The following is a 21,339-nucleotide window of genomic DNA, read 5'->3' as shown; positions in this document are numbered from 1 at the left end:
CACATTTTTTGTATCAAACCACCCAATTTGTAGGTCAGCAAAAATAGTGGAACATGTGACTGACAGGTTCTTCCTGTTATCCAGGTGTGTCCTGTTAGATTGATTGTTTAAACAATAAATAGCTCTGAACATCTAATCTTGGTTTTAGCTTTCAGTTTCACCCGTGAAGACTGCATTTATTGTTAAAAAAAGGATAAGCCAACATGAAGATCTAAGAGCTGTCTATGGGAGAAAAAGTAAGGCATTCTGAAGTTGAGAAAAGAGGGAAAATAATTCAGATGTATTGCACAATGGGCAGAGACGATACAGCAATTTGGAAAATAAAGTCTGAAAAAGAAAGAAAGCACTGGTGTACTGAGCAACAGACATCGAATGGGCCGGCCAAGGAAAACACCAACAGCTGATGACAGAAACATTGAGAGAGCTGTAAAGAAAAACCCAAATACAACAGTCAGTGACGTCACCAACAACCTCCACAGGGCGGGGTGAAGGTATCACAATCCACCATTCGAAGAAGACTCCGAGAGCAGAAATATAGAGACCATACCACGAGAAGAAAACCACTCACCAGCAGTACGAATCAGAAAGCCAGACTGGAATTCACAAATTAATACAGAGACGAGCCACAAAAGTCCTGGAACCAAGATTGACCTCTACCAAAGTGATGGAAAGGCCAAAGTGTGGAGAAAGAATGGATCTGCCCATGATCCAAAATCATACAAGCTCATCTGTGAAACATGGTGGAGGTAGTGTCAGGGCTTGGGCTGGCATGGCTGCTCCTGGAATATTCTCACTAATCTGTACTGATGATGTAACTCATGATGGTAGCAGCAGAATGAATTCGGAAGTTTACAGAAATATTTTGTCTGACAATTTACAGAGAAATGCATCCAAATTAATTGGGAGGAACTTCATCACAATCCAAAACACAGATGTATATACCAGGAAATAAAAGCTGAAATCCTAAACTCTCATCTCATATCCATCTTTTGATCTCAAGCCCAAATGTCTTTGGTGTACAGCACAACAAATTAATTGGCCATGCCGTACCAATAGTTACGGAGGAAACGGTAAATAGAAACTAAACAAGACCCAAAGGCCTGATTATGGTACCCCAACCACCCAACTGTGCATCACTGATACACACACAAACACGCTATATAACCAGAATATCTAGAACTGGGATTGACAATTGGTAGCCTGCAGTCCATATGCCGACCCAGCAAAGCGTTCAGCACACCAAACCAAGTACATAAATATAGTGTAGCATAGGCAATAAAAGCATTAAAGAAACTGCTGTAATTCAGTAACTCTAGTTTTCTAAACATGAAATGTCTCCAGTTCTGTACCAGATCTGATGTTGCAATGTATCCAATCACATGCATTTCTGCAATTTATTTAACTGTAAGCAGTTCATCGGACCAAGACTAGCTACAGGGCTGGAGACCTTAGCTCAGAAAGGTGGGAGTTCTCACAGACTTTAACATGTTATTTACCCTCTCTGGTCTGATTAGTGAACTAAGAATATTAACTTGTTTAAATAAATAAATAAATAAATAATATAGAAAGATGACTATGAAAACAGTGTTTAAAGACATTTGGACAGGGAAGTACGCTTTTATTTGCCTGGTGTCAAGTTCAAAACAGATGCATCTGATCTGTTCACAGTGATCTGGCGCTAATCAAAATACGTTACATGAAGAGACACTACGAAACAAAACATATCCACTTCAAATAGTCATGAACTAATAGTTATTGCTTAAGCATTAAAATGTAACTTTTGCACCTAGACTTTGTATGCAAGGAATATTTACACATTTTCATTTTAGAAGCTTTTAACATACAATAAATATATAATATATAAATAAAATATATAATAAAAGCTTTGTCTAGAAGCTTTTAATATACTAGTATGCAGCATTTAATATTTACTTTATATCTTTACATGTCAATAAAATAATTCGTTTGTGGAAAAATAAGTAACCGCATTCTGTTTAAAAGTATGGTAATAAAACAGAGCTACAAATAAGCAAATGAATCTGGCTTGCCATAATAATAATAATAATAATAATAATAATAATAATCAAAAATTCATGAGTAACCTGCATGCAAAAAAGGTATAAAAGAATATGATCATGACAATAGGACACAAAAAAGGATAGTATTTTTTTTTAAAACAATATGAGATTCATTACTTCCACTTACCTGATTATGAGTTTACCTGACTGTATTATTGACTATATTCAGTCTGTTGCTATGCACAATTTGTAAGCTCTACTCTACAACAGACACCAATGGAAAGAGACCACCAGATATTGTTTGGATAGTGGGTTTATAATCAGCACAGCTGCAGCATCCTTCACACTCGTACCCATGCAACACCCACTACCATCTCAGCATGTCTGCTGTGCTGACAGTGGACCACCTCCTGAAATAATATCTAGTGTGTGGTAACCTTTTCCCATTCCACTGATGGATGGGGTAGAAAGGGGCTAGCAAATTATGTATAGCAGCTAATGGGCTACAATCACTAATTACACAGGGTGTCCGAAAAGGTCGGGAACCATTCATCCATTTTCCATAGCGCTTATCCTACACAGGGTCACGGGGAGACTGGAGCCTATCCTGGACGGGGTGCCAGCCCATCACAGGGCACAATCACACACTACAGACAATTTAGAGATGCCAATCAGCACGTCGTTGGACTGGGGGAGGAAACCGGAGTACCCGGAGGAAGCCCTTGAAGCACGCGGAGAACGTGGACGCTCCGCGCACACAGGGTGGAGACGGGATTCAAACCCCCAACCCTGGTGGTACGAGGCAAGCGTACCAATCACTAATCCACCATATACATCATTCTGTGTTTATTCTTCACAACAGATGATCTACATGTTCATCATTACGCTCTATGCATATTCTCAGCCACTGTATCGTGTTCTGGCGGATTTTTCTCGACGTTTTGTCATTGGTTCCCGACTTGCCAGACACCCTGTTCACCTACAACACAGGTTCCCAACCCTGGTCCTGCGCTGTTCACTAAACAACGCGTAACGTTGAACTAGGTTTCTTGAGAGCTGTGAAAACACTCATACGTGCAGGACATTGTGTACTCCAGGACCAGGGTTGGGAACCTGTGCCATACAAAGTGACCTAGATGGTTAAAAAGCCCAAGGAGTGTAGCTAGGATGTAGGTGTGTGTTGAAATAACACCTACACTGATTTTTTGGAACTACAGTGATCCAACTAGGCTGTAGCTATCAGTTGAACACTACAGAGTTACATCAGCAGAACATTTAGCTCTAAAGAACACAACAAATAAACAAAAGTAGGCTACTATATATATATATATTTTAAAACGGATTAAATGATGGTAACTGACCGAACATGCTAAGTCCTTGGCGTAGATATTGCGGTGTTTCCGAGGAAAACATGGTTGGTTGATAAAATAGTCTTGAGCCTCTTGCCTTTATAGAAACTTCATTAACATTTATTAAAATGTCCGTTGGAGCGGAAGTTGTTTAAATTCCCATTTGGTATATATATATTTTTTTTTAAAAAAAACAACAAAAACAAACCCACACACACACACAGTACGAATCCTTTCTAGTAAAAAGGCAGCATCTTCGTGGTCGTTGTCCTTGGCAGGTGATGGTCAGTGCACGAATGAAAACAAACGGCCATAACAGACGACACCGCTATAACGACACGGTTAGTTTTATAACTCTGGTCCCTCTTACACACGATGGGTAGTAATCTTTGGGTAATTTCCTCTAAAATTGTCAAACAAAAAAATGTATGGCTCAGGTAGGAGGACGTCCACCTTAAAATACACCTAAAGAAAAAAGAAGAAAAAAATAGCAAGCCTCTGTGAATCCGCAAAACAACTCGACAAGGCTAGCTTTCTCTTTCATAAACCCGAGTGGCTTTACAAACAGCTAAGCATTCATAATGAACACAGTACACGTAGAAAACGTTGGCCAAAGTCACCAAGATATATAACTTAAGGTTTGGAAGATCTGCGTTGTTTGTTTGTTTGGTCCAAGTTCTCCTAACGCCCTCTCTATTCGCCTGTTTGTTTACATGTAGCGCTCGGCGCGGCGGTGAGAGGGTTAAGCAGGCCTCTCGCTCATCCCCGGACTCGCGTAACTGACACCCCAGCTAACTTCAACCCCTACACGGGACCGAACCGCTACAGCAACAACCACTCACGCAAATCACAAAACATTACTAACCCTGAAGCCATTCAAACTTTGTGAATAACTCTCTGAATTATTCAAGGAAAACGTCAAAGCAGGGCTTATCATCCAGAGCTGAGCTAGCTTAGCATGAGAGCATGCTAATAAGAATATGAATATGAATAACAATAATAAATGTGTGTACCGATGGGGGCTGAGAGGAGCCACACCACACGGCCTGAACAGTTTTACTCCCTGGAGCGGGACACTACTGAACAAACACTCGACACAAAATAACACTACTGACCCATCAATGTGTCATGAATGTAAGGAAGTTAGAATGTTAAGAGGATAAAAACACTGGGGACACATCGGGCTAGCTAGTGTGTGTGTGTGTGATAATAGCGCTATTGTTAGAACTATTATTAATTAACCGCTCTACTACACTGTTGTCTGCCTGACCGGTCATGTGAATGATATATGGCTAGGTTTTAGCGCTATTTTTTGAATGAGGTGTGTGTGAGTGTGGAAATATGCCGCGGGTTCAGTAGCAGCAGTAGCGGCGGTGGTGGTGATGATGATGATGGTGGTGGCTGCAGCGGCGCTGCACCGGTTGAGTTCGTCCCCTTGGGAACGCCCCTGAGCCGCTACCCGCAACCGGGCAATCCGAGCTCGCCCTCATTTCACCGCAACCTTACACCCGAGAACACTTCAAAACTAACCAACACACGGCTCAGTCGGGTCTGATTATGTAAGCTAAGGTAGAGGAAGAAAGAAATAAAAAAAAAAGAACGAAGAAGAAAAAACAACACCGTCCACGACGTGTAGACTAAACGAGGCAAAGCATCACTAAAGTGCAACCTGTTTCCTCCCTTCAGAAGTGTGACTCTGTGAACTGACTTTCAACAAACTATAACCCATCATGTGACTAAAGTAAACCACACACACACAGCAGCAATTCCTGCTAAAGCTTTTCAGCGTAACACACGCGCTATACTGTACATCCTCTGCTCCACACAGTGAATACAGACAGCACACATGTCCGGTGTCCTCTCATCCACTGCGATTCCTCTGATCACGACTAACACCACTCTGACTGAAACCGAATCACGGTTAAAGAAAGAAAGAAACAAACAAACAAAAAATCCTAATTTTTAAATGCCCTCCTTTGGTGCCCCCTCCCTTACACACACGCGCGCGCACGCACACATACAAATCTTAGTTGAGTCTGTCATCCGGGAGGTTCATATAGCCGCCACTCAACTCTCTCCTGCACTCAAAAACACCATGTCAGACAGGAAAACACACACACACACACACACACACACGAGTCCAGCTCGTCCTAACAGCTCCGACGACAGCGAGATAATTAAAGTGTGTTGGAGTGAAGATGCTCCAGTGCGATGCTGAGTGGAGATCACGGATGTGAAGCGCGAGCGCCGTGTGGACTCCGAGTCTGCAGTCATATAAAGGGCCGCTCGAGCGCGAGCCTCGCCGCAGCCGCTCTCCTCCCCGCGCGCTCCCTTACGCCTTCGTAGTAAAAAGTCAGCGGATCACAACACCATTCATTTAGCCTCGTCTGTCTCCCTCTTTCTCTCGCTCTCTCTTTCTCTCTCTCTCGTCCTCTCGATTTTCTCTCCTCTCACCCTCGCTCGCTTCACGAACCCATTCTTTCTTTTCTTTCTCTTTTCACTCCCTCTTCCTCTTGTTGTACAGTAGACTGCCCCCTTTCGGTTCTACGAGTGTGTGTTATTAGTGTGCTTCTAGAGTGTGTGTGTGTGTGTGTGTGTGTGTGTGTGAACCTCGCCCAGCCCGTGACCCGCCCTGTACTCTTCAAGCGCGCGCTGCGATTGGTCCACGCTGACACCCGGTCGCGAGGCCGCCTCGCCTTCTGATTGGTCCACAGTGCTCTGGAATGTCAGTCATATGCAAATTAAGGCCGCCCTTTGGCGCTTCACTGTAACGGTGCGTCCAAAAAAAAAAAAAAAGGGGCAGCTTCTGAGTATTCAGTGAGGTAAAGAAAAAAACTGTTATTTTACACTGGAACCGTACTTTACACTGGTGACGTAGAAGCTCGTGGTGATCTACTAGCCAGCAAGCACAACCTGACAGGGTCAAGCACTGAGTTAATTTGCATTGATCCCGCCTTAAAAATGTGTCCTCTAATAACTTTTATGGGTTATTAGACCAACAAAAAGGTTTTTTTTTTTTTCCATTTCTTCAACAAATATTTAATTACATCCCCATCAGACTATTGTCCTCATTTATCTACCCATACATGACAACGTAAAACCTACAAGTTGGGACGAAACAGTGCCAAGCGTCAATGTAACAATGTGACACCATTAGCTAACAAAGTGCCTGATAAACCATTCGAGCTTCTGGTAAATGACTGACTCACACAGATATGTGTATGAGAAATATAAGAAGTGGAAGTGCTTTACTGGAACCTGATCTTAACAAGTGCACTTCCTCTATTGCTCCCAATGACCCACAGCATGCACTTCTAGCACTGCCCACGTTTATCTCCACAGTACATCTGACCCTTCTACTTACACCAAAACCACTTCTAAATGCACTTCTAAATGTCAGAACAGACAGCCATATCCACCCATATCAGCCATAGAAAATCGCTACCATGGAACCAAAAAAAAAAACAGCACTGCTAGGCATATTTATTTATTTACTACTAAATTGTATACTACTAAACTGACAGGGTCTGACGAGAATTAATACATGATCAACAACACATGTTTTACACAGTGAGACGGCATCCCAATATGTAAAGCACTGTGTCCGAAGGAATAAACATGATCTATGAGCTAAAAACATTGTCTTCCTCAGGACAGCTATATAACACTTGAGAGAGAAATCAAATGGAAAGCTTCCAGATTTGAAACATAACAGTGTTTCTAAGTTACATTGCAAGTGGTATCAAATTTCCTTTATGCAGCTAAATGACTCACTACATACTGTGCTAAGTACTGCATTACTGTTGTCTGAGAGGGCTAAGCTGATGAGGCTGAGAGGGAGTACACAATGTATGCTCGTGTTTTTGCCAAACTACCTGAGGTCAAGATAATAATGATGTCACATGGCTTAGGTTACATTGGCCTCAAACTCTGATACCAGTATACACAGTGTCTCTAGTGCATGATAAAAGCATGTTCACTTTGTGTGTGTGTGTGTGTGTGTGTGTGTGTTTCAGTTAGGTATGAGAGTGCTGAAAGACCAAGTTGTTTGTAGAGGGCAATGAGGCCTTGGCCTTGGGCCCAGTATCAGTCTGTGCCATTTCAAATACTCACACTATGGAGAGGAGGATGTGTGTGTATGTACATTGCCAAAAGTAAGACTACATTTTCCATACACATTTGTCATCCAATCCAAAGTATAACGTTCCTCCGTGTACAACAGTTACACAAAAATAATTTGTTTCAAAATGTGAACTAGATACTATTTATTCATTACAGAAAGGTACAGATATTTACTACTAAAACCAGAGGTGGGTAAAAGGCTTGAGAGAAAGAGAGGGAAAAAATGGGTGGGAAGGGGAAAGAGCGCGAGTCAGGCGAGTAAAAATAGAACAAGAGTCATTCCGAGGAGAGAAGAGCAGGGAGGGGGAGAAGAGAAAACAAGTTGTGAAAACACAGCTGCTCTCATTGGACGAGCATGAGATGAAAAGCAGACATTGCTACACAACACACTTCATTTCGTAATATAAATACTTTAAAGTACATAATATTAATTATAAAGATGTCTCCTCAAACTGACAATGTGCACCAACTGACAATGACGAGCTTTTTCAGCAGTGGGCAGGAACAATTGTAATCCTGACCAATGAGCTTGTTCGGAGCTCCTTGGTTCAGCCAATCAGGGCAAGATGAAATGCCTCAACATGAGACTGACTGTAGTAAACAAGTTCTTAACCCTTTCACTGCTGAAAAAGAACTAAACACCCAAGCTTTGTGTTTTCCTAAAAAGAAATAAATAACGTAAGTAAAAATGATATTTAAAAAATGTAACGTGTTCTTGAAAACAGCACAAATAGACTTCACTTTATTCCATCATGAGCAGAGACAGAAATATGTTTAGTATGAGTGAGTTAAAAGAACAAGTGTGATCCCCACTCTCCTTTTTGCACATCGTTGCCGTATCCAATTAATTTAGTACTTTTTTTTATTTCTAATTGCAACTTAATCACAACCTCTCATTTGCTGTTGCCATGGCAACAGTTACACAGGCACTGATAATGCCACTTTGGGTGACTAGTTATCATCTACCTGGCTTTTTGACTTTGGAAAAATAAACAGCATGTAATGTTAGACATCTAATTGAAAGCACACCAATTAAATAATCCTAATAATTCAGTCAGTCATGCCTGTATATGTCCTCTTATCTGAGATTGATATAACAGCTGCCTCTAACACTCTGACACTTACCAGCCCCTGAAAGATAGTAAAAGAGACAGAGAGAGATGTTTTATATTTAACAAAGTATCATGTCTCTAGCCATGTTGAAAAGAGGGGAAAGGATAACGAAGGGGTGCTGTTATTGTGGGAAAGGTGTGTGTGTGTGTGTGTGGAGTGTGTCATGTCAAAGTTGATACTGCTTTGTATTGTGGTATGTATTGGTTGTGAGTTCAAATCTCATTTCTGCTCAGTTGGTTCGGTGAGCAAGGCCCTTAAATCCTCAATAAAGTGCTCAGCTGTATCCTGTCTCAGTTGTAAGTCACTTTGAATAACATTAGCTGTACAAGCATCAGTTAAATAAATAAATGTAAATGAAAAAGCACAGGTGATGAAATGGTGTATTTGTGTGTAATGTGTAATGTCATACCGTGTCCACATGGAGGCAGCACTGGCATGTGTCAAATCTACAAGGACGTTAAATAAGAACAGAAGAGAGCGGGACTGGACATGAGGAAAGAGTAAAAATAAATAAATACATACAATTACCCAAACTCCAGAAGCTCATGTGATTAAAACACACAGATTGAATGTTCCAGTGTAACTGATGCAAAGGTTAAAACCCAGTCAGGCTTTTATAGATGACTAATGAGCGCATGTTGTTATTGACACACACAAGAACATGAGTGTGTGGTGAGTATCGACACTTCTGCTTGTTGGTGTTTTCCTGTTTTGTGAGGTCGAAGGCCGGGAACAAGATTTAATGCAAAGGGAATAGTGTGGCAGTGGCAGTGCCAGGATTCTCCAGAACTATCGTACTGAAAAACCAGAGGCTTCTGCACTGCAGCACTCTGAGAGAGAGAGAGAGAGAGAGAGAGAGAGAGAGAGAGAGAGTGAGAGAGACAGAGAGAGAGAGGGGTGACTGGTTGAAAAACAAAGATAGAGCAGACAGCGAATTACAGAGAGATGAATGGATGAACTGAATAATGCAAGTGGGCACAGATTTTAAAGTTTAAAATAGATTTCTGCCATTTACAATGTCCAGATTTACTCCGAGACGACGAGTGATGCTGTTCATAATATGGAACTTTGGAGAACTGTTGAAAAACAGTAGATAATCTAGTATGATCAAGTATTGTTTCTAATAGTTAACAATCACAAAGTAGTAATCAGATATTATAAAGGCAGCAGGTATCATAATACAGGTTTTGTAATGCATATGCCTGATGGTGCATCACAATTAGACTTTAATTGCTACGGCAGTGCTGAATACACAAAATGTCTGCTCTGTGTGCTTCATGGAAACACTTTTGTCTTTTGAATTCGAAATGCCTGAGCCATATATCAATTGCGTTATTCTTCGTTGCCAGTGCAATATACATCTTGTACAATGTGCAGTATTGTATGGGTGTGTGCATGTTTGTGACATAGTTCTTTACATACATTTGTTCTTTTCTCAAGGTGGACCTCGCGTATTTTGCATTGCTGCCTTGGTAACAGAACCTGAACATGACACTTCTGATATTCAGTAGCTCCAACATGTTACTCAGCTGTATAGCACAGAGAACCCTGGCGTGAAAATCAAACCTCTCACTCGCTGCAGCTCAACTCACTTATAATGGAAATCTCACGGCAGTTATGTCAATCCTAGCAATATGTGCTTGTATAATAATTAACAACTACTACTACTATTTCACACTAGCAATAAGGTCTTCGGATGGACCAGACATAGGATAAAGTCTGAGTAATTGTGGTTACTTTACGTGTTCCTAAAGGTTTTCTGTTGTCCCTGCATCATCACATATGCCTACACAGCTATTCTGATGACGCATAACCTCAAATTCTTTCCCTGAAGTCACATGTCTGATGAAACAAAGAATTATACGATTTAGATCTACAAAAACATGTTTTTCACATAAATGTTCAGTGACACCATAACAACTGCATTTAGACTTCTATTAAAATGGACTTTTAAGTAAACATGTTTTCTGTTGGTAATATATACTGTATACACACACTCACAGAGCACTTTATTAGGAACACTATACTAATACTGGGTAGGGCCTCCCTTTGCTCTCAAAATAGCCTCAATTCTTCATGGCATGGATTCCACAACATGTTGGAAACACGGAAACACTCCTTTGAGATTCTGGTTCATGTTGACATGATTGTATCACGCAGTTGCTGCAGATTTTTATGTGGATTTTCACGCTGCGAATCTCCCGTACTACCACATCCCAAAGCTGTTCTACTGGATTCAGATCCGGTGACTGGGAAGGCCACTGAAGAACACTGAACTCATTGACTACGTTTACATGGACAGCAGTAATCTAATTATTGACCTTAATCTGAGTAAGATAATAATGTGATTAAGGTGTTTACATGAGTCGCTTTTAGAATACTCCTGTCATGTTCCCGTTTTACATGTTTTAGAACATAATTAGATTAACAGCCCGCGTCATTACGTCACCGCGCCACGCCGTCCGACGTCCCTCCAGAATTTCACGTATCAACATACAGTTCGTCTTCGTTATGGTACCGTATACCGTTTTGGGTGTTTTTATTTATTTTTTTTACGAACGCTTAAAGTGCAGTTAATTATTTGTCATGCTATACGTGCTAATAGACAACTGCTTGAAGCGGTGGGTGTGTCCCAAATCGCGTACTTACCGTCTATATAGTAGCCGAGATATATGTATTTTTCCCCACTACAGGCCTGTAATAGGAAAGTATGCGATTTGGGACGTGGCCGAACTCTCTTGTTCGCCGTAAAACGTAAAACTGCCGTGTGTGATCGTGTCCTGTCGCAAAATGCGGTGAAAACTCCCACACGACGTTCATAATGTGATTAAGGTGTTTACATGTCACTACTACACGTCCATAATGCGACTAAAACAGGAGTACTCCACCTGTCTTAATTAGATTATTGCTTACTTCGATTATGACCTTAATTAGATTAAGGTAAGTAAAAATTGCTGTTTACATGGTAGTTTCTTAATTAGAGTATTGTCTTAATCGGATTAAGAGTGGATTATTGTTGTCCATGTAAACGCAGCTACTGTCATGTTCATGAAACCAGTTTGAGATGACTTGAGATGCTGGAAGTAGCCATTAGAAGATGGGTAAATTGTGGCTATGAAGCGATGCACATAATCAGCAACAATACACAAATGGGCTGTGGCAATCAAGCAATGATTGATTGGTATTAATGGGTCAAAAGCATACCAAGAAAACATTTCCCACACCATTACACCACCTCCACCAGCCTGGACTGTTGACACAAAGCAGGTTGGGTACATGGATTCATGTTGTTGGTGCCAAATTTTGATCCTACTTGTGCTTCAGCAGAACTCGAGATTCATCAGACCAGGCTACATTTTTCCAGTCTTCGTCCAGTTTTGGTGAGCCGGTGCATACTGCAGCCTCAGCTTTCTGTTCTTGGCTGACAGAAGAGGAACCTGACGTGGTCTTCTACCGTTGTAGCCCGTGCGCCTCAAGGTTCGACGTGTTGTGCATTCTGAGATGCTTTTCTACTCACCACAATTGTACAGAGTGGTTATTTGAGTTACTGTACATCAACAAGGTGTTTCTACCTGCAGAACTGCTGCTTACTGGGTGCTTTTTTCTTTATTGCACCATTCTGAGTAAACTCTAGAGACTGATGTGTATGAAAATCCCCGGAGATCAGCAGTTATAGAAAAATAACTGCCGTTGGTGCACCAGCAATCATGCCACATTTTCCCCCCAGTCTGATGGTTGATGTGAACATTACCCAAAGCTGCTGGCCCGTATCTGCATGATCTTATGGATTGCACTGCTGCCACATGATTGTCTGATTAGATAATTGCATTAATGTGTAGGTGCACCGGTGTTCCTAATAAAGTGCTCAGTGTGTCATATTCACACACACACACACACACACACACACATATATATATATATATATATATATATATATATATATATATATATATATATATATATATATATATAAGCGCTAAAAATATTACTGGGGTTAAGGTTAGTGTTAGGTTTAGGTATAGGCATAGCATTAATTAGCTGCATTAATAATTATGTCACTGGAAGGTCCTGACAAGGAGGACAATGTGTGTGTGTGTGTGTGCGCCACAGATTAAAAGGGAACTGTAGCAATATAGTCCTATACACACACACACACACACACACACACACACACACACACACACACACACACAGTACTCTGCCAAACTCTTAGGCACCCTATTTATTTTAGCACAAACTTTGTTTTTTTTAGATTTTTATTTTATGACTTCCACATCATTGAGTCAACACAAAATATTTTAGATTTCCAAACAGTAGTTTTGCAGCACAAAATGAAATGTTACAGAAAAATGTTTGTATGTCATACAAGCAGCATATTATATAAGAGGACACTTTTCAGACAAAAAAAAAAACTATAATGAAGGCTGCTGGGTTTTGGTTTTGCTGCACAAATAAAAGCAAAGTGTGACAGTCAAAGTCTCCAGAAGAATTGTGTTTGGTTCTGCAAGACGCTCAGTAAAACTTACAGCTCATTCCCGTATCAAACTGCACAGATGTTTTTTTAAAGCAAAGGGTCATCACACCAAAATATTGGCTTTGTTTCATTTATTAAGGTTTACGGCTCTTTATAGTATTTTAGTTTATGTAGAAACATTTTATTTAATTATATCCTTTGAAGACATCTTTGCTCTACAGACTTTGCTCACAATACTGTGTATATATATATATATATATATATATATATATATATATATATATATAAAATACTATGTTGTAATATTTTTGTAAGACTAATTTAAGTACACCTATAAACATATTTTTCTTGTGAAATATACTAAATGTTTTTCTTATTATTATTAGAATTATTACCTTACTTTAAAAAATATTAATAATGTTTTTGAGAACATGAAAGAATTTGTTTCAAATGACAGTTTTAAAATACGAAAGACTGTCTGTAAAACCATTCATGAAGCTGCTGAGCTGCTGCATTTGCCTTTTTTTTTATTTATATTTTTAAGTATTTATTTTCTACATTTCTTTTTGTGCAACGATATGATTTATGGAGGCTGAGAAGAAAGGCCAGCATTGAACATTGAAATAGAATGGGAGAGATGGGGTGTCCTTCATCAACAGAACTATGAATTGACCCTTAAAAGTCATGGCGCTGGTGCCATGAACGACTGTGTCTCACATACTGCTGGAGAATTTAGGAATTATTTGGCATGGAGACTTGCTTGAATATTCATCTTGTCACATTTCAATTTTCTGTTCGATTTTCAAGGAGGAAGTTAGTTGTGCTAGAGACGGCAGACCTGCAGCTTGCAAACAAGACTTTTTTTTATTCGACGCTTACACCAATCAGAATTCTGCATCAACCTATCTGTACTGAAAAATTACACTGAAAAACAACTATGTGAAACAAGGGCATTTTTATTTCTATTAAAATGTATTTACACTTTTCTTACTAAGAGTATGAAAAACAGGCAAAAATACATATAGACCTCTGAGGGTTATTTTTTGTGCTGATAGAAAGACAGGAGCCTAGATATAAGATTAATATACACACACACACACACACACACACGCACACACACATATATATATATATATATATATATATATATATATATATATATATATATTTATATTTGCTTCCTCATCAGTCAGTCAGTCAGCAGCTAAAAAGCTAAAAGACTATATTTTTTAGCACACACACACACACACACACACACACACACACACACACACACATTGTCCTCCTTGTCAGGACCTTCCACTGCTATAATTATGAATGCAGCTAATTAATGCTATGCCTACACCTAAACCTAACACTAACCTTAACCCCAGTAACATTTTTAGTTTTTTAATTAAAATCTGAAGTTTTTGTACAAAAAGGCAGTTTTTCTCAGGGGGAACAGCTAAAAGTCCCCACAAGGTCAAAACTGTCTGATTACTTTTTCTTGTGGGGACATTCAGCCCTCAAGAGCATATAAAAAAACAAACATTCTCTCTCGCTCTCTCTCTCTCTCTCTCTCTCTCACACACACACACACACACACACGAAGCAAGGATGTGCTTGAAAAACTGAATTCTATAAATCTTTCAAGAAGTGTTTCATTACACAGAAAAACACATGCAAGACACAAATCCCCTCGCAAAATCTCACAACACACCCACACACAGGCGCGCACAAACACACACACACACACACACACACACATACACACACACACATACACACACAGGTGCTCGCTAAATAATGTGTCATCAATGAGGAGCATGGGCGAGGGAATATTGTGTTGCAAACAGAGAATCCCATTTACTCGCTCTCTCTCTCACTCCCTCTCTCACACACAAACACACACACACACACACACACACACACACACACATACAACAACCAGCTATACTACATACAAAATCTTCCTTTGTCCCACTATATTTTCTAGAAGAACAGTAACTCGAAAAACATTATCCAATATCTTTATATCAAATTAAATGCATTTGTATCACATTCGAATGTTAAATATTCTTGTGACAGAGACCAAGGTCTGAAAAAAACTACTCGTCACATGACTATACATCTTTCATTTTATAGTACTAAAGGCCTCTAATCCTATTTTTGTCCATTCATTTAAAAAAAACCCAAAAAAAAACAAGTGTGAGAGATTGTCGACTTTTATTACATGCATTTACAAGGAACTGTGTGTGGTGAGAATGTTGCCTTCTGCTGTAGGCATCAGGAGATCATTATATCACACCCTCGGTGTTCTGTCAGATGCCTCAGAATAAACAGCCTTGTTAAACCTTGAGGAAATTAGCTATTGCTGTTGTTGGGATATATATTTTCTAAGACGGGTGTGAGCGGACATCAGAGTCACGACGATTGGATGTTCAGGCTTAGCTCACAGCTTAAAACACACTGAGCACTACGAGTCACATGGGTGCAAACAAAACAAAACCTGTGTATGGGTTGTGTGTATAAACCGCTATTTAATATTAACGTGGAATGCACAGATACAGAAGAGATGAGAACGTCAAATCTCAATATCAAGAAGCTCTATCGTTAAAACCTTTAGAAATACTTGTATCATCTCCGCAAAGGAAATGACTTTGTGCCTGAAGTTATCCATAAACGTTCCACTTTATTCAAGGTTTTTTTTTTTTTTTTCTCCAATTATATTTTGTTCTGACAAGAGCAGTTCTACATCATAACAAAAAAGAAAATGACTGTGTTTAAGAAAGTTGAACTTTTCCCCCCAGAAACGTCATGGGGATCTGTGGTAGAGAACGTGAGCATAGAGATAAACTTAGTGCTAATGACTGAGGATGAGCAGGAGGAAGGTCTTGCCAACACTCAAATAAACGTCAGGCTAGAAAGGCTCAACATGATTAATATTTAAGTATGAGAAAGAGAGAGAGAGAGAGAGAGAGAGAGCGCAAAGGATTTCTTCTTAAGTTGACCTGCAGTATAAAAGGCCTCCTGTATGCAGTATTTATCATTTTTTATAAATAATGTTCTGATTGTGTCCTTTTATGTTTATGGTTTGTTGTAGTGTCATGTTGCTGGCAGTTTATGAGGATTTGTAAAACTTGTGTATTGTGTTAGGAACAGTGTTGGGAACAGTGTTGGGACGTTTCTTGTGTGTAATGTGTGTAAGCAATTGTAAAAGAGCATGTGTGTCATTATGATGGTAAACTAAACCTGAATTAAACATTATTTCATCATTATTTTAAGGCTACCGATATGAAATGAGAATTTTTTTTTTCTCAGTACTTGGTTTCTTGACTATAAATGCAATTTTTCATCAATTAAGGCTATAAATATATTGAGTGTGTGTGTGTGTGTGTGTGTGTGTGTGAGTACTTAATCTCTGTCAGTTACATATCAATTATAATTAACTTACGAGTTACTTTATTATAAGAGCATTCATGTAATCAATATCAATGTAATCAATATTTGCCCATCAGTGTGGTGATCACTGGAGTGTATCTGAATACCAGTGTAATGTTTTCTTTTGTGGATGTTTTATTTATTTATTTATTTATTTTAAAAGATTTTCACTAAACGAAGAAAGCTAGCAAAGCAAGCCAGCTTTAGCCTGCTGACTCTGAGTGGACCCTAACTGCTGGTCCCTTCTCTGGACAAACATTTATCCTACACATGTACATTATATACAGTGGAGTCCAAAAGTCTGAGAGCACTAGTGAAAATGCTTCAATTTGGCATTCTTTTCTAATTCAGTACAACGATTTTTTATTTTTTTTATTACAAATTATATTATTGACACCAACTTGAGTGAAAAGTTGAATCTTTGAAATATGTAGATGATTTTCAGAGTTTATTAGTATTTGGTGCGTCCCCTTTTTGCTGTAATGACAGCGTGAACTCGAGCCGGCACGGACTCTACAAGTCGGTGCAAAACCTTATGATCCGTTTTAGATCAAATCCTTCAGAGTGTCGTCTGAACACATGCTTTAATAGAAGAGATTAGACATGAGGGAAATCTGACCTTTTGTACAAAGCAGTTAACATGGTCAATATCACTAATTCGCTTCCATTTAAATACGGACTTAGAAATAGTGCATAACCCTGAATATTATATATTCACGATACTGAACATTTACATTATTTGTTTGAAATATTTCACAGTTCTAAAACCTTCTGTTTATTTCCATGTTTAAATGAAAAAAAAAATTAAAAAACCCCAGCTTTTCAATGTGGTCTCAGACTTTTGGACCCCAACGTATGTACAACACCTAGTAGAGCATATCAGAAAAAACTCCTCGCGATCTTTGTAACTGTACGTTAGCGTAAAGTGACCTAATATACTTCTTGTATTTACTAATATAATAATGCTTATAAAATAACGCAGTAGGTTATTGCGTTTATTCACAGAAATATGTCGTACGGTATGAAATTAAGATTATTAGAAAGACTATTTATACACAATGTGGAACTTTTTTTTCCCTCTTCAGCATGGATGATTAAAATTGTGATTCAGCCAGAACTGAAACAACTACATTACATTAAACGACTGTTGAAACTGTCCAGTTAGAATATTCACCAAAATGACTCGCACAAAGCAAATAGACTACATGCTTTGCCAACTGCATTAATGAAAAATTACGAATATTTGTATTCCTTATGAAACGTTATGAATACAAATAAATACTGCCACTAGTTTTTAACGATCGTTTACACTTTGATATGGCACTCTGACTGACATTTCTCAAGCTTAGCGGTCTTTTAATCCACTGGCAATAAACTCTTAACAGGATTTTACTGCAGTTCAGTCTTATTGCAAATCCTTATATACTTGCAAAAGCACTTCTTGCAGTGAAGTGCTCCACCTCTAAGCACACTTTTAATCTCTCGTCCTGTATTTCTGGAACAGTAACACAGAAAAGGCATCAAATTCAAAAGCAGTAGAAAAAAAAAACCAAAAACAAAAACACAGCAACAACAACAACTCCGAACGCTAAAGAGCTTTTCTCTGAACTTCTATAATTCTACAAAATAAGGAAAATTAAGTCGTAATGTGAAAGACATCAATGACAATAAAGCAATTCCACTTTATTCCACTCTATTTGCTGTAGACAATTTAATACAAAGAGTGACATACAAACCTACATGTTTAAAAAAAAAAATTTTTTTTTTTTTAAAAAGTGCATTATAATAATCTATTGTAAGAAATGGTTATACCTGCCAGCCACGGTTCAGCTGATAAGCTTCCAAAACAGGACGACTGGACATGAACACACACTTAAATAAAAATAGCAACTAAAGAGGCCTTTGTTGCTTACTGCTGTACAGTGCACAAGGCTGGAAGAATCAAAGGGAGGAAGGAGAGAAGGAAGAGGAGGACGAGGGTACAGAGATTGAGTTAGACGAGGAGGCACGAACAGAGGAAGGGCAAGACTAAGAGAAAGGCGCTCTTTCCCAAGGACACAATCTCAAATCAAATTCAGGTTACACTAGCCGACCATCCCATCACCCGTGACGTGAGAGACGCGATTTTTCCAACACTGTGTGACACACAAAAATCCCTGATCAAACAGACAAGAGTGGGAGGTTCTATACAAAACACAACTCGCAAATGAATACCTTGATTTGGAAATAAACAAATGTGTTCACAACATTTTTTTTTCTCTCATTCTCATTTCAAACAAATACAAAGAAATTAAATTCCGAATCAGTACATGTGATTTGCTCTTTCTTTAATAACTTTAGCTTATCAGCCTAATTTACAGTTCTGCCCAAAAGTTTGCATACCCCTTGCAGAATCTGCTAAATCTTAAATCTGTTAACAAAATAAGAGCGATCATAAAAATCCCATGTTGTTGTTTATTTAGTTCTGTCCTGAATAACATATTTCACATAACAGATGTTTGCATATAGTCCACAAGACAAGATAATAGCTGAATTTATAAAACTTACCCCCATTCAAAAGTTTACACACCCTATTTGTCCTGAGCAGTTAAACTGCCCACTGCTTCTCAGAAAAATTTTCCATGATCTGCACATTCTTTGCTTTTCCAGCATCTTCTGCATATTTGACCCCTTTCCAACAGCGGCTATATTATGTCGAGATCCATTTTTTCACACTGAGGACGACTGAGGGACTCGTACACAACTATTACATAAGGTGCAGACATTCACTGATGCTCCAGAAGGCAACACGATACATTAAGAGCCAGGGGGATGTAAACTTTTGAACAGGATCATCGGTGTAAATTGTTATTATTTTGTTTAAAAATCTTTTTTTTTTAATTTAGTCCTGCCCTTCAGACGCTAAATAAGATAGTTACATGTCTCGCAGATGACAAAATACTAACAATATACACTGATCATCCTGTTCAACTTTATGCAAACAAGAGTAATGACTAATGACCCACTGGGCAGGGGTAATGTCATGCCAAGCCACACACTAAAATTAGTGCAATATAAGATAGAAAAGAAATGAATAATAGCCATATCAGGCTTTCTTTCACTTATACTGAAAAAAAATATTCAAGTTTTTTTTTTTGGGATCCAAAAAAGGGGTTTTTTTGGTTAACAACCAAACAGTTTTTTGTTTTTGTTTTTTGTTAAATAGTTAACAAATAGTTAGATATTTACTCGGGACAATTGAACATGTTTGCTAGTGACACAAACCCGGAAAAGTGGCCAAGAGGCACAGTAAGTGATTGGGTACCCTGTAATGCGATAAAACAGGCTACAAACAGGAGAACAAGCCTCACAGGCTGATACAAGCTTTTCACTTTTCAGTCTGTCAGAAATTTATATATAAATACAGCATTCCTACATAAATTCTGCTTCAGAACGCCAGCTAATTAGGCTGACATTTTTAAAAAATCGATTTAATTCCCCTTTAATTTAACTAGCCACCTACCTTCGTCTATTTCTGATGCGATTACGCATGTAAAGCATGTACTGCCTACCGTTTTTGTCAGGCTTATTCTCCAACAAGGAGAATGTGCAGAGACAGAGCTCAAACTTGGGTAACCTGCGGCTTTGTCATCTTAGACGAAATAAAATTCAGCTTGGACATAAAACATATTTGGTAATCATACAATAAAGTTTTATGTTATATAAATTAGTATACTCATTTCATGTTCTATTTCAACCCTCCTAATCATCTGGGGTGGTGTATAAGACCTGGATACCACCTCATCCACATGCAACAAGGTCACGCAATGACATGGTATTCACTATAAATATTGCCATCATATATCTATCTTTATCTTTCTCCTTATTGGCTGTGTGAATGTTTTACTACATAAACACAGTATGGAGCTATCCACTTAGCTATCCTCTCATTCCTTCCTCCCTTGGTGAGTGTGCTTTTCTTATATATTATGAGCATTAGTCGTAGAACGCTACTGGATTCCTTCAGACGGTTTTCCCTCATTAGCATTGCTGCCCTGCATTTAGCTAGTCATCCGCTGTCCCTAATATGCAGACAACCTCGGGCTCTATGGAGTTGAACAATTTTATTCTCCGCACACTTCGTCTTTGACTTAATTTTTTCTGTGGAGAAAATCTGAAAAAATCCCAAACTGTTCCCAATCTGGTCACATTTAATATCTAATAGCACGGTATCTATCAATTAGGACCTGCTAGACAGTATTAATCCACTTCTTTATTATTTCTGCATTGAAAGGCAAGATTTTCATATAGTTTTTCATTTTGTAGTCACATACGCAGACACATAGGTGGCTCTCCATGCATGATGCCCTCGCAGATTTACAAATAACCTGGCGCTTAACCAGGCCTGACTCAGACTACACTGTGCTGAATGCACTGCAATGCTTATGTCGACCTGGTGCGCTTGGCCAGCAGATTTATCCCCCATATTTGATCAGATATGGTGAAAAGTTTGGTGAGGTGCAGGTGGACTTCTTCCTCAGGATGCCCAATACTTGTTCTAACTTGTTCTATTTTTCCTTCTCCAGGACTCATTCTTTCAACTCTGCTAGGCTAGAGGGTCCTACACGGCTCACACTGACATTTTTACTAGCTGTCTAAACATATTGGATGTTTCCTCTCTGAGCATCTCTGCTATCCCAAATGAACAATGAGATTTGGCACCCTCAACCATGTCACCTGTGTCTATGGGCCTGGCACCCTAGGGTCCCAATTTTCAGCCAAGAGGCTGATGCACCTCCAAACATCATGGTTTCCTAGGAACCCGGCATTAAAGGGGTTCATTAAAGGAGCAACGTTAAAGGCG

The 21,339-nt window shown here is 39.0% G+C and overlaps 1 protein-coding gene across 3 annotated transcripts in view; it reads right to left on the bottom strand.

Annotated features, from left to right (window-relative positions):
- cicb (capicua transcriptional repressor b) overlaps nt 1–21,339 on the bottom strand; it is a 57,944-nt gene that overhangs the window by 17,051 nt on the left and 19,554 nt on the right. The window lies entirely within an intron of this gene.

Source organism: Ictalurus furcatus, chromosome 1, assembly GCF_023375685.1.
Source record: "Ictalurus furcatus strain D&B chromosome 1, Billie_1.0, whole genome shotgun sequence".
NCBI lineage: Eukaryota > Metazoa > Chordata > Actinopteri > Siluriformes > Ictaluridae > Ictalurus > Ictalurus furcatus.
Note: the sequence above shows the minus strand (reverse complement) of the source record. Positions and strands in the feature narration are given on the sequence as shown.